The sequence below is a fragment of the Nelumbo nucifera genome, chromosome 1, assembly GCF_055504915.1.
Source record: "Nelumbo nucifera cultivar China Antique chromosome 1, China Antique-T2T, whole genome shotgun sequence".
In the NCBI taxonomy this organism is placed as follows: Eukaryota; Viridiplantae; Streptophyta; class Magnoliopsida; order Proteales; family Nelumbonaceae; genus Nelumbo; species Nelumbo nucifera.
In genome coordinates, this window is record NC_142649.1 from 152445593 (window position 1) to 152461292 (window position 15700).

Here is a 15700-nt window from a genome sequence, read left to right on the forward strand (position 1 = left end):
CAAATTCATCCTTCTTGATTCATCTACTATAGTTTAGAACATCAACCCAATTATAAATAAAAAACCTTGTGGTCCTCATGATAAACATAATGATATCAGTTAGCACACCATAGTAACTTATATCTCCTATAATGGGATTTCGATCATTGGTATTTGCAAAGCTTGATGCTTTTGCATTAACAACAATCCCACTATATTGAGTTTTCCTTCTACCACCAAGTTCCTTGGTGTGAAATTTAGTCATATTCATTATAAACCCATCAAATCTTCTAGCAACATTGTTAGGACCAATGGCCAACCATCTAATATCATTTGATACTTGTTCAGACCTTATCTGTTGCATATCCATGACCTAATAAATACACTAGGAGTTAGTTATAAAAAAATTTAATCAATAAACTAAATGTACACATGGTACTACATCATAATAATAATTTCTTACATGGTTGTGAAACCATTCATGAAATTTCTCACTATGAATCCATTCTATATCTCTTACTCGTCTACGATAAACACTTTGATTAAGAGTGTTCATGTGCTCCCTGTATGTGATTTAATCTATGTTAGATTTTAAAAATTATATTCTATTTAATTTAATAAAACAATTAGATTTTACCCTCGGAAGGGGATAAGTTCATCATAATTGAAGAGCACATATCGGTGTGCTTGTGTCCTTGATTTATCATCAAGGACAAATGCTTCACACTTTCCAAATGCACACCCTACGTGCTGAAAGATAGAAAATTGTTTTTTTTTTTCCATTGAAATATTGTTGTAATCATCATTCCTGATTGGTCGATTAAGTCTCATCTCCACTCCATGTAAGTATCTTGAACAAAATGTTATACATTCTTCTACAAAATACCCTTTTGCAATTGAGCCTTTAGGTCGATTTCTATTATAAAAATATGACTTTAATGTAGATAAATACATATATCAACACGAAATTGGATGAATATGACTCAGGCTTTAATTGTTAGTATAATTATATAACCAAATCAAACTTTCTAACTACTATTATATGTCTCTCAATAGGGTACACCCAACAATATTGTATGTGCCCACATATCATGGCTTCACCCACTAAATGGATCAACAAATGCACCATAATGTCAAAAAAGGATGGTGGAAAGGTCTTTTCCAAATTGTAATGAATTAGTGCAATTCGATATTCCAATATTTGAAAATCATGTATTTGGATAACATTGAACATAATTCCCTAAAGAATGAGCTTAATTCAATCAAAATTGAAGCTATATTCTTAGGTAATGTCTTTCGAATAACCAAGGGAAGTAACTGTTGCATCAAAATATGGCAATCATGGCTCTTCAATTTTGAGATTTTCCGCACCTTTAAGTGTATACATTTTGAAATTTAGATGCATAGCCATCTAGATGTTTACTTGCTTTAAGACTTGGCAAAAAATTTTCTTATCCTTCTAATATATTGTGAAGTATGTCGGAGGCAAATATGTTTTATTTTATCCAATTTGCACTGGATGCAGAATTGGTCTTATATTCATTGCTTCCAAATATTAACGAAACTTTAGGTTATTTTTGCCTTTTCCTTCAATATTCAATAATGTTTAAACCACATTGTCACATACATTCTTTTCAATGTGCATAACATCAAGATTATAATGTAATAAAAGATCTTTCCAGTATGAAAACTCAAAGAAGATACTCTTTTTTATTCAATTAAATAGAGATTGTCATCACATATATTCTTTCCAGATGTAACATTAATGTCACCCACCTTTGCTTATACACCAGACCTAGAGAGTGAAACTGGTGCATCCCTATACTCTTGTTTACCATCAAAAGATCTTTTATCACTTCTAAATTTATGATCATGATCTAAAAACCTCTGATGGCCCATGTAACATATCTTTCAACTTTTTAGTAAGTATGTATAACAAGTATCCTTATGACAATATGAGCAAGGTAAATAACCTTTAATGCTCCACATAGACAAATTAGCATATCATGGAAAGTCACTAATTGTCCACAATAAACTGCATGAATTGAAAATTTCTCTTTTCTTGAAGCATCATAAATTTCTACACCACCTCATGATATTTTTAGCTCATTACTAAAAGTTGTAAGTACACATCAATGTTGTTACCCGATGCATAAGAGCTAAGAATAAGTAATGACAATATAAAATAGAGTTACTTCATACACATCCATGGTGGCAAGTTGTATATTATAATAACAACGGGCCATGTGCTATAGGAAAGATTCATTGTCTTGAATGGATTAAAGCCATCTGTAGTTAATCCAAGTCTAATATTATGACTATCTACAGCAAATAAAGAATGTAAGAAGTCAAATGTTTTCCAAGTAGGTGAATCAGCAGGATGCCTCAACTTTCCATTTTTAAGGCAATCTTCATCATGCCAATGTATGAAAGAAGTTGTTTTTCCATACATGAATAATTTTTGAAACCTTGGTGTCAGGGGAAAATAGCGTAATATCTTCTTTGGAATCTTTCGATTTTTCTTAAATAATGTATTGTTAACCAAATCCTACCTAAAAGTACCAAATGTAATACATGACTCATACTTAGCAGTCTCTTCCCAATACAATATACAATCATTTGGGCATGCATCAATTTTTTCATAATGGAGACCCAATTTCTTGATGATCTTTTTAATTTCATAAAATGACTTTGATAATGTTTCTCCCTAGGAAATATTTTTTTTAATAGCTCAAGCAACATGGTAAATGATTTATTGGTCCATCCACCCAAACATTTTATGTGATATAATCAAATTAGAAAAGAAAGGATGAAAAACTTCTTACATCCTAGATATAATTCTTTATCAACATTTTTTACCAACTTAAAAAACTTTTGAGCATCATCATTAGTCTCTTGTCTAGATGCATGTGCTACATCATTTAAATCATCATCTGAATTTAAATAACCAAATACATCATGTAACATACCATGTATATCATCATATGGACCTGGCTCACTATTTATATTATTTATAGTAGCAGCCTTGTAGTTAGAAGTTGTAGTTTTACCATGGTACACCCAATTCGTGTAAATCTTATTAAACCCCTCACAAATAATATGGTCATACACTTCTGTTTGATTTCTTAACATAGAGTTATTACACTTAATACATGGACATAGAATTTTTCCTTCTTAACTTGCATTTGCAAATGCTAGGAGTGCCCGGATCGCACTGCATCAACGTGTAAAGTGCAAGTGTAAGATGAAGCAAGCTCTATGCCACAACATAACTAAAAAACAGATCCAAGGCTACCAAGATAGCACCCATGTCTCCTGACTGACGGTGCAGTACCTACCAGCCCAACGGGCTACGCCTACGTCTCTCGACAGGCGGCGACGTGTCTGTCCTTCCCGGGTCACGTCCCTCATCCGATTGGGCCAGTACCCCGCAACGGTTATCTGCGCAGCCCTGGCGAATAACGGCTGCGACAAAGGGCCAGTGGCGGTTACACCCGATTTGACAGAACAACCAGTATTTAAGGACCCCGATTTCCAAGGGGCAGAGGTAATTGAACTGATCTAGCGCTATCTGCACTTTCAGCTCTCTTTGCATTTCCTACAGCTCTGAAAGTTCTAACTTAAGCATCGGAGTATTCCCACCGGGCGAGCTCCCCGGGAATCCTTCACCTTCCTCTTCTCAGGTACCGTCCGTCGCCAGCAAGGAGCCAGACAACGTCTGCCAGGTAGGAGTGCCCGGATCGCATTGAATCATTTGGCGTCGTCTATGGGAAAGCTTCAAAAAGCCTTCCTCTAATCTCTGCAACTTCTTCGAAGAACTCAGCATTCATGGCTTCCTCTAGCAATGCCGAATGAGGTGTCGACCAGAACGCTTCTAGGGAGCGACCTCAGCTCCCCACTGTCTGCATTGGACAGTTCACCGTCCCCCTCTCTGTGGATGGAGTTCCCAGCCTGAATGTGCCTCAGATAGTGGCACCTGCGAACGCTCCGCTCCCTTCCACAGTTGGAACAAACTTCACTGAACCTTCTGTTGTTCCCCTAGTGATCAACCAAAACCAGCTTGAAGACTTGGTGCAGTGCATGCGAGCTATGCAAGTTCAAATGCGACAGTTCCAGCAATTTCAACTCTATTAGTAGCAAGTGTTGCATCAAATTTCTCAGTACCAGTATCAATAGCAGTTCCCTCCACTACCTCAGGCCCAGCAGCCGCTTCCCCCACGGCATCCGGCCACGAAGCAAGCCAAGCTCCCCCGTCGAAGCGAACGACCTCACCCCCGCTTCGCAGCCGATCAGGCCCGCATCGCCTCAGCACTCTCAGTTCGAGCTCCTCCCTAGCCGCGGATTACAAGCAAGGCCCTTCGGCTCACAGCTATCATTAGTAGTCTGAGCCCCTCCCTGGGCTCATCGAGCTCGGTAATATTGAAGCAAGCAACACCAACGCCGAGCCGGCGAAGCAGCAGCGGAGGCGCCGACGAGCTCGTCAAACTGCCACTCACGACCTGCCCGAGCTCAAGGGTAAGGAGGAGATAAGCTCAGGTGAAGTAAAAGCTACTCCTCTTCTTTCAGTTTCCTCCCTCCTGTCTCCAGAACTTCTTGTTGTTCCTATGCCAAAGGACTTCAAGCTTCCTCCCCTAGATAATTATGATGGATCTTTCGATCCGAATGACCATGTTGATGCCTTCTAGTCCCAGATGCACCTGGCAAGGGCCAGTGAATCCTGCATGTGCGTAGCTTCCTCCACCACCTTCAAAGGAGTGGCCCGCACATGGTACCGGAATCTCGCGTTCGGATCAATAAAGAGCTGGGCGCAGTTCGTGCAAGTCTTCACTTCTCATTTCGTCACCAGCAAGAGGTGCCTGAGAACTCAGGAGAGCCACCTTGGCATAGTCCAGAAAGAAGGGAAGTCTATTCAAAGCTATATCAAGCGGTTCAATGACGCTTGTTTGCAAATACCCGACTTAGACCCCGCAGTTCGGCTCACTGCGGCCAAGAGGGGCATCACGCACAAGTAATTCAAGTGGCACGTAATTGTTAATCAGCTCAGGACTGTGACCGAGTTCCTCAAGCTCGCGGATCAGTTTATAGGGACGGAGGAGGAGATCAACCAGAAAGGTGAACAAACCCTTGAGAAAAGAAAAAAGGGAGACAGAGCCCTCAACTCAAGGCGATAGCAAGAAGAAGAAGGACCAAGCTCGGAGGGCAAGGCCAGGACAGCCTTTCCGAGCTCCAGCGGCAGAGAGGACGGACTACACGCCCCTGAATGCGAAGCGGGCAGAGATCCTTATGGCGATCAAGGACGCCCCATATGTGAAGTGGCCACCCCGGCTGAAGGCAGATCCTAGTGTAAAAAATAAGAATTTGTATTGTAATTTCCATAAAGACCACAGTCATAACACCGAAAATTGTAAAAACCTCCGCGACGAGATAGAGAAGCTCATCCGTCGCAGATACTTGAGAAATTTTGTACAAAATAATAATAATAATAAAACAGGTCGGCAGGGGGAGCAGAGTAGAGATGCTCCCGAATCCAGCAGGTAGGCAGAACAACCGTAGAGGAAGCCCCCTGAAGAGAGACCAGTTCGGGGGACTATCCACGTGATTGTCAGAAATTCGGTCGTTGCGGGCTGTACCTTAGCTACAACTCAAACATCAGCTCGTGAGGCCGCCAGGGAAGAGCAGAATCCCCCGAAGTGGCCAAGGACGGAAGACCCGATCTTCTTCATAGAGGACGATGCACACAGGGTCCACTACCCCCATGACGATGCGCTTGTTATAAAGGTAAAGATTAACGACTTTGAAGTCAGGTGTGTCCTCGTCAATTCTGGCAGCTCAGCAGATATCATCTTCAAAGCAGCATTTGACAAACTCCAGCTCCAAGAAAGCGACCTGAAGCCCGCAAATACTCCCCTGGTAGGCTTTAGCGGAGAGGAAGTCAAGCCCCTGGGAAGGATTACGATACATGTGGAAGTCGGCACCTGGCCTACCATAGTGAGGCTCAACCACGACTTCTTAGTGGTCGCAACCCCCTCCCCGTACAATGCCATAGTAGGACGGCCGATCACCCATGCCCTACGTGCGGTGGTCTCCACTTACTATTTGGCAATGAAGTTCCCCACGGACTTCGGAATTGGGATAGCGCGAGGTGACCAGCTTGAGTCTCGCAAGTGCTACTCTGCCGCCCTCAAAAGGAAAGCCAAGGTGGTCGACAACCTCGAGCTGGAGCGACCTACGGAGCAATGCGAGGAGCGAGCTGCACCCACGGAAGAGACTGCCTCCATCACGGCATCGACGAGGGACCCAGCTCGGACACTTCAGATTGGTGCTTCCATTGAGGAGCCTCTGCTATCCCAACTGATAAGTTTCTTACTTAAAAATTTAGATGCTTTTGCATTGTCCGCGGCAGAGATGCCCGGCATATATCCTACCCTCATAACTCACAAGCTTAATATTGATCATGTAGTTAGGCCCATTAGACAGAAGAAACGCAACTTAGCCCAGATCGATGGAGGGTAGTCGACGAGAAGGTCGGAAAGCTCCTCGCAGCCACTTTATAAGAGAAGTCCATTACCCGAGCTGGGTGGCCAACTCCGTTCTGGTAAAAAATGCCAACGGTAAATGGCGCATGTGCGTCGATTATACCGACCTGAACCGAGCTTGCCCAAAGGACTGCTCCCCCCTCCCAATGATCGACCATCTGGTGGACGCGACCTCAGGGCATGAGTTGTTGAGTTTCCTAGACGCCTATTCGGGCTACAACCAGATCAGGATAGACCCAACTGACGAAGAAAATACCGCCTTAATAACCAAGCTCGGCCTGTACTGTTACAAGGTCATGCCCTGTGGATTAAAAAATGTTGGGGCAACCTTTCAGAGACTTGTAAATAAAATGTTTGAGCCATTGATTGGCAGAAAAATAGAATGTTATGTAGACGACATGGTCGTCAAAACCCAATTTTCGCATGAATTAATACAAGATTTGCATTCTATTTTTGAAATTTTGCGTAAGTTTAATATGAAGTTAAATCCGAGCAAGTGTGTCTTTGGTGGCACATCGGGTAAGTTTCTAGGGTATATCGTCAACCGGCGTGGCACTGAGGCCAACCCGAATAAAATTAGAGCCATCCTAGATATGGGACCACCCTGGAAACTGAACGACGTTCAGAGGTTGAATGGCCGAATAGCTGCTCTAAGTCGCTTCATGTCCAAACTGGCAGACCGCTGCCTGCCTTTCTTCAAGGCAATTAAAAGCAAAAGTTTTGAATGAACCGAAGAGTGCCAGCTCGCGTTTGACGAGCTCAAAAAGTACCTCGCTGGTATACCAGTCTTAACCCGGCCCGAGGAGGGCGATGTTTTAGAATTGTACCTCTCGGTAAGTGACGAGGTGGTCAGCTCGGTACTGATAAAAGAGGTAGATCGGGTCCAACGACCTATCTATTATGTTAGTAAAGTGTTTCAGGGAGTAGAGACGAGATATGTAGAGATAGAAAAGCTGGCCTATGCACTAGTTATTGCAGCCCGGTTAGCCAGCACCAGTGATAATACCATGAGAACCGTGTACATAGAAAACCTACCTCGGCCTAGCATTCTCGGAGGGGCAGAGAAGGCCGCTCCTGTCGTGCAAGCAGAGCCGAGCTGGATCGATCCGCTCGCGAGCTTCCTGCTGCATGGGACCCTCCCTGCGGACCATAATGCCACCAGAAGGGTGAAGCATCAGGCGGCCAAATACGTCATAATAGACGAACAACTATACCGGAGGTCGTACACGCTCCCCTACCTGCGCTGCTTGCGACCTTCCAAGGCCGAGCTCGTCCTCTGCGATACTCATGAAGGCTTGTGCAGTGGACACTTGGGGGGCAAAGCTCTCGCCCAGAAAGCGCTACGACAGGGATACTACTGGCCAACAATGAAAGCAGATGCGATCGAGCTCGTCAGAAAGTGTGACAGGTGCCAGAAGCACACCAATATCCACCACCGACCTGCCGCCGACCTGAAGTACCTCACCAGTCTATGGCCTTTCGCACAATGGGGGATCAATAAACTCAGACCATTCCCACCAGCGACAGGACAGAGAAGGTTCTTAGTGGTGCCGCCGACCTGAACCCCTCGTAACGATCACAGCTCGGAATGTGTAGAACTTTTTCTAGAAAAAATATAGTGTGACGCTTCGGGTTACCTCGAGTACTGTTCTCTGACAATGGTAAGCAGTTCGAGGACATTAAATTCCAGAACGGGTGCCAAGACATGGGAATTCAACAGAACTTTACCTTAGTGGCACACCCTCAGGCAAACGGCCAAGCGGAAGTCACGAACAAAGCTATCCTCTGTGGATTGAAGGCACGCCTGGACCGAGCTAAAGGACTAAGGGCAAACGAACTACCTAGTGTTCTATGGGCTTATTAGACCACAGTGAAGACCGCTACAGGCGAGACCCCCTTCAACCTCACCTACGGCACTGAAGCAGTCATTCCAGCCGAGATCGAGGTTCCCTCGCTACGTCTAGAAGCTTATGATGACAAGGAAAATAAAGACGAGCTACGCACCAACCTCGACCTACTTGACGAAGTACGAGACCTCGCATATATTAGGACCGCGGCCTACCAGCAGAGAGTAACTCGGTACTATAACGCCAGGGTCAAGAAGCGGAACCTCCTCGTCGGCGACCTAGTCCTTCGTAAAGTTATGGTGCCTGAGCCCGCTGTTGATAAGCTCGGGCCAAATTGGGAAGGGCCCTACCGAGTAAAGCGAGTGCTCGGGGAAGGAACATACGAGCTCGAAACCCTAGAAGGGAAACAAGTACCTCAGGCATGGAATATTGTGAACTTAAGGCAATATTACCTATAAATTAATGAGTAGACCACGAGTCACTCCCAGAGCCTAAGGGTCAAAATGCCGAGCTAACGAAGATCTCAGAGCGATAAGACCCAGTCGCCTCTATGGCATGGGCGAACTCCATAAGGGGGTAGACTGTAGTCGCCCCCCCAAAGCTTAAGTGCCAAAACACCGAACTAGCAAAGACCTCAGCACCATAAGACCCAGTCGCCTCTATAGCATGGGCGAACTCTAGGAGAGTGGACTATAAGTCACTCCCCCGACCTAAGGGCTAAAACGCCGAGCTAACGAAGACCTCGGCACCGTATAAGACCTAACCACTTCATCGGCATAGGCTAAGTATTAATACCGAAGGCACGGGCAGCTCGAGTGAACCCTCTGATGTGTGGATCACTTCGGTATACAAGTTGAACCCACTAAGGGGATTTAACTCTAACATTATAAAACTACCCCAAATACTGGGGAGCAGTTCGGGGTAACAATTACCGAAAGACCCTACTTCGGGTATGTAGCTCTAACAGCTCGAATGATAAAGTCGCTTCGGCGGAAAGTAAAGAGCATAGCACTTAGAAACAAAAATGGGAATACTTCATTTCCAGTTCTAAAAAAAAATAAACAACAAAAACAAACGAACAAAAAACAAAGGCATGGCCTAACAGTCTGAGACAGTTCATCAAGAAAAGAAAGACATAGAACCGGGTTCAGACACCCGGGAACAACCACTTCAAAATTCAGTCAAGAAGAAAAAACAAGAACTATCGGCCTCAAGGTTCCACCGCCTCCACGTCCTCGTCATCCTCCGGAGAGTTGGGCTCCTCCTCCTCCGCCATGCCCACCATCTCTGGGTCCAGACCCTTCATCGTTATGCCTTCGAGGTTGAGGCCAGAGAACTTTCGGACCAACCATCGGCAGAGTTTGAATCCCGAACGGTAAAAGTTCTAACCGTACTCCACCTAGAGGTCGTGGTACTCCTGAGAGCCTTTGAAGTCCCACACCGCCTTAGCTCACTCTGCCTCCACCATGGCGTCAAAGTTCCAAGTCCGATCCCGGAGCGTGGACTCCAAGTTCTGGACCTACTGGCGAAGGAGCTCTCTCTCCGCTGTCACCCTCGACGACTCCTCCCGGTAGCAAGCGCTCTCCTCAGACAGTCGGGCGATCTGTGCTTCCTAGTCCCGGACGAGCAGCTCCTGAGTCTCACTCCCTTTCCGAGCCTGGAGGATTTCATCTCGGTCCTGATCGAGCTCACCCCGGAGCTTCTGCACGTTCGACCTCTGAGTGAGGGCGTCCTTGGAGTGAATGTTAGTCTGGAGGGCCATGGCGTGGATGGCGGAGTTCACCTGCCAGCAAAAGGTCGAGGTAAAGAAAAAATGGAAGGAAAAGAAGAGAGAGAAAAGGGGGAAACAGTCACATACCACCATGCAATGAGCCGAGGCCACCCTGGCGAAGTAATGCCGGCTACACGTCTTCCAGGGCTGAAGTGGTGTCGGCTGCACGTCTTCCGAAACTAACAGCCGCTTGGTGCGCTTTTTGGCGCCCAAAAATCACCTGACATCTGCAAGTGCATTTAATGCGATCAGCCAACCCAGTTTGAACCACGGGTCAAATCCTCCCATCGCTTCATAAACTCACCATGCAAAGAGTGAGACCCTTAGCCCGAGGAGTGGGGGGCAATTGATGGAGGGTGAATTGACCCGACCTCCTAAGCAGACGACACATGGACATGACTCAACATAAGCAACAGCTCAGCATAACAGCCTGGTTTCAACCCAGTGTAACGAGCTCGCTGAAACCTTCGCGAGTCAGCTCGCCACAGAACAGCTTGCTACAAAGTGAGCTCGAGCTCACTAGTGTGCTAGACGAGGAACACCCCAAGCTATTTCAGCTCACGAGCTTGGACAATTAGCTCGCTCCAACCCTTTGGTAAGGTCGCCTCGAAGGCCTCAGGCGGAATCACCTCGGGACGCCCTAGCAGCTCGCTACAAGGTAGTTCGCTATTAAGCAATGCGGCGTCCTCAAGAAGTTTCTTATCTGACAAGACCGTACCCGTTAGACTGCACCCGCGTTTCCTGACTGATGACGCAGTACCTGCCAACCCAGCGGGCTGCGCCCACGTCTCTCGACAGGCGGCGACGTGTTTGTCCTTCCCGGGTCACATCCCTCATCCGATTGGGCCAGTACCCCGCAACGGTTACCTATGCAGCCCTGGCAAATAACGGTTGCGATAGAGGGCCAATGGCGGTTACGCCCGATTTGACAGAACAACCAGTATTTAAGGACCCCGATTTCCAAGGGGCAGAGGTAATTGAACTGATTTAGCGCTATCTGCACTCTCAGCTCTCTTTGCATTTCCTACAGCTCCCAAAGTTCTAACTTAAGCATCGGAGTATTTGCACCGGGCGAGCTCCCCGGGAATCCTTCACCTTCCTCTTCTCAGGTACCGTCCGTCGCCAACTAGGAGCTAGACGTCTGCTAGCTAGGAGTGCCCGGATCACGCTGCATCAACGTGTAAAGTGCAAGTGTAAGATGAAGCAAGCTCAATGCCACAACATAACTAAAAAGCAGATCCAAGGCTACCAAAACCATTAAGAAGCCAAAAGAAAAGGAACCAATAATTGGTTGAAATTTTAGAATATAATAAATTCAATTTCTTTTTTTTTCTATCTCATTTTTTAAATATAAACCTTGATCTTCAGTCCCATATATAAATAACAAGGTGATACGAAAAGATATGAAAAGATACTCCAAAGGTAATGATGAAAAAGGCCCTTCATTAGTTTTACAACACAACCAAAGTACTCATCCTATTAGACTTAGCAAACTGAATATTACCTGAATCAGATCCATGTTTATGAACCACCTAATCTGAACTTTAGAAAACAAAACAAAGTACTCTTCTAGAGATATTTGGACAATTCAATGGGAAAAAAGAGAAAGGACGCCCTCAATCCTTTTTTCATTACTTAAGGAAAAGAGAAAACACAAAAAAAAATTATCATTCTTCATTACTTAATGAGAGAGATGACAAAACAAAACAACTAAAACAAAGAATCCTCCACAAAGGATTAGATCTTTGGTATAAATTGACCCTTCAAACCTCCCCCCAATAATAATGAATACCCATAAAAGAGTGTCATATCATGTTGATCCTATCCAACTTTGTCTTTACTCTATTTGAATAGATAACATAGCCTCTCTCTTCACAAAACCTTGCTACTATAGAATTAGCTGATCTAGGACTCCACCTGAACAATAAATGCCTTTCATCTCTAGGAGGTCTAAGTAGGAAGTAAGTTAAGGACAATGATCCTAAAACTTTAGAGGAAACCATGACCCAAGGCATAATTCTATTATCCAAATGAAATTGCCATATCATGGAACTTTGAAATAAATGTAACAGCTCCACTATTGATATTGGTTGCTAAATGGAAACTACACTTTGAGGCTCCACTTTGATGAGATCATATATTTACAAATGGAAGAAATTATAGTAGTCTGGGAAGGCGAATCTTCAATGTTTATGTTCAGGTAGTTTTTAGTCAATTACATTTTAAGATGTGCATTCAATATCTTGTATTCCAATATTTTAGTAAAGTCAATGTTTCAATGTCCCGAGGCGGGGGTGAAGTAAAACATTTGATTGAATGAGAAGATAATGTGTGAATGTGTGTTTGTGTGCATGTTGTCTGCCTTGTTTGTGATTGGAATGTCCTTAACTTCAACACATTTACCCTTTTCCCAATTCTTGATTGCAATGTGTGGTTTTAAATTAGGTACAATTTTGTTTGGCACTTTCAGATTTTTTTTTTTAAGATTAACATGACCATTATCTATGCTGGTTTCTTTTGAATTTATTGTTCCAAACAAGCAACTTTTTTTAGCTAAATGTATCCATATCACGATACCTATCCATTTCCAAGCTTTATTGATAATTATATGTATAGATACTTTGAACCTCAGTTGGACAAGCACCAAGCAAAGAAGTAAGATTGACAACCAAAGTAAACCCGTCAAAAGAAATAAGTAACTTGTTTGTTAGGACAATCCATGGATTATGATTTACATGGATTCGGCACCACAGCTGGAATTTCCAAACTTGTGTGAGTCTCCAGATTCCATCACTTGGACTTTTTTTGTCATCATAGTAGAATTTACAAAACATGGATTTAGCAAATGCAGCCTAGAATCATAGAACCAAACAACTGAGCAGGTTGTGGTTTCATGTTATAATGAATTCTAGACATTGAGTTTTTAAAATACAATTACCCCATTCCCAAATTGGGCTAGATTGGGGAAACTGGATTTCACATGATTCATTCCCAAATTGGGGTTGCTTTGTTTGGAAAGGTATTCTCAAAAGTATACCTTTAATGTACCTAGGTGTGAGATCTAAGGTGGGTAAAGGGGCAGGCTGAAGTTTTGGAAAGATCCTTGGTGCTTGGATAGACCTTTAGTTGAGGCATTCCCCCTTCTTTGTCAATGTGCAACAAACCTAGAAGTATTAGTGGTGGAGTCTTATTTTCTCTCCAATAACACAGTGGTTTGGAACCCTCAGTTCAGAAGAAACCTATTTGGTTGGGAGGTAAATGGGGTCTTGGAATGATTGGAACTGTTACAGGGTCAGATTATTGATACCAACGGGGAAGATGAATGGTCCTAGATCTGGAGTAACGATGGTTGTTTTTCAGTTAAATCTTTGACTTCTAAACTTAGTAGTAATGGTGATGTGGCAAATTCCCCTATAAGCAAGCTCGGAATCCTATTTTCCCCTCTAAATCCAACTTCTTTATGTGGACAATGGTGCAAAACAAATGCCTCTCTAAAATCAATTTGGAGAGGTGGGGTCTTCATCTATCTTCTCTGCTGTGTGGTCTTTGTGGTCTTTACTAGGTTATCCACTGTCCTATCTCCTCTACAATGTGGGATCACTTCCTTGGGGCTTTGGACTTTATTGGGTTATGCCAAAATCAGTCAAAGACCTTATGTTCAGTTGGGAGATTACAGGACTGAAGAAAAAGGAAAATTAATATGGAAGACGATTCCTGCGGCTGTTCTTTGGGTAATCTATGCAGAGAGGAACATAAGAGTCTTTTATAAGAAGACTGAGAGCATTGATGAGGTAGTACAATAGGCGGTAAGCAAACTGATTTCTTGGGTGTCTGTTACTCTAGATTTTAAGAACCTGAATGTACCCGACTTGTTTAGATCAAAGTCCATATGGAGTTTGTAACTTTGGCCTAGTGCTTTATCTAGTCCTCATGTGGCTAGCTTCTCTGTTGTAACTTATATTATGTGATTCAATAAAATCTTACTTTACCTTAAAAAAATACAATTACCCCATTACTCAAAAAAAATTGCCTTCTCATCAAACATAGAATCCTCATTTATTCATACTAAGGCTGCATTTGGCATTCCTTATTTTTAAGGACTTATCTCCTTTTCCCTATGAACGCCGAGTTTTTAATTACAAAAAGAAGATAACTTCTTAAAATAAGGATTAGCAAATGTAACCTTAGTGTCTTCACATTCAAATTTTATGAATTTTGTATATAGAAAAGAAGAAATTACAGATGCAACTATAGTTAGAAAGCATGTGTATGATATGCATTTTTATATTTTAAACAAACTGTATTGAAACGAACATATTTTCAAAATACAGAAAATGATATGAACTTTTCATAAAAATTATAGTATGCATATATTTAATGAAATACACCAAATAAAAAGCATATCAAATTTTTTTCCATATTTTTTTAAAAGAAAGATTATTAAACACTTACTATGACTTTAACTAATATTTTTACTATATATGCCTTTGTTTTGGCTCTACTTTTATCTGAAATCCAACTATACACAGTTGGGATTTTAGAATCCAGCAATCATTGGAATCAAAATCTATACAATTAACCCAACAATCATTGGAACTGAAAAAAAGAAATCAAATAAAAAATGGGAAAATAATGAATAATAACATGATTCAATGTTTAAACAGTTGGGATTTTAGAATCCAAATTTATACAATTATCAAAGAAGACAATGACAAGCATGGGTTGATGTCGAGAACCACCTCCATCGGCTCTCCTACTCTCTCAAGTCACTATATTGGCTAAATACAGGATAAGCAATAAACACATACACACAAAAAAAAAAAGAACACTATCCATTGGGGCGATAACTGGCTTACCTGATTATGCTGGACCTTAAAATCAATCAATGGAATAAGGAAATTGAGGTTGTGTCATCTCCAATCGTCGTCTCTAACAGCCACGATGGTGAAGTCAAGGATACTGTGTAGTCTCCAATCGTCCTCTCTAACAGCTCGATCAGGGGATCGACGATGTCTCAAGGTGTGGGGAAGAGAGAGAGAGAAAATAAATGAAAAAGTGGAGAGAGAGAGAGAGTGTGTGAGAAGGGAGTAAAGTAAAAATAAATGAAAGGAAAGTAGGAGAAATACGACAAAAAATTGAGAGATTACCTGGTTCAAGCTCGATAGAGTTTGCTTGCAACGACAAGGATGAAAAGAGAGGAAACTGGGGCATGAGATGATGAAGAAAAGAGGATAGGAATTAGGAAGGAAAATAGAGAGAAAGACAAAAAAGAAAGAAAATAGGGAGTCTTCCAACGAGAAAGTGAGGAGTCTTCCCATGCAATTGTGTTTGGGCGCCAAATCTTTATCTGCCAAAATTGCAAGGGCAAAATTATAATTTTAGAGGCATTAATAAATGTCTCTAAAATATCCCTCTAAGTCTGCCTCCTATAAGTCCGCCTCCCGTCGATTGCCTCTAAAGATAGAAGTTCTAGTAGTGTTTGCTTTAAGACAAAGTTGAGAGCGCTAAATATCATTACCCTCGAGGTACAATACAACCGCACAGGGTGGTTACTTGTGAGTTACCAC

The 15700-nt window shown here is 42.8% G+C and overlaps 1 long non-coding RNA gene across 2 annotated transcripts; it reads right to left on the minus strand.

Annotated features, from left to right (window-relative positions):
- Positions 1-359: 359 nt before the first annotated feature.
- Positions 360-15574, minus strand: LOC104587913 (uncharacterized). Of its 2 annotated transcripts, XR_016080421.1 has the most exons (4): positions 14990-15574; positions 10438-11301; positions 10221-10360; positions 360-10145 (listed from the first exon to the last, which is right to left on the minus strand). It is a non-coding gene; the product is annotated as an uncharacterized LOC104587913 (long non-coding RNA). The 2 variants fall into 2 exon arrangements; XR_733681.3 differs by having other exon boundaries at positions 10221-11301.
- Positions 15575-15700: the final 126 nt, after the last annotated feature.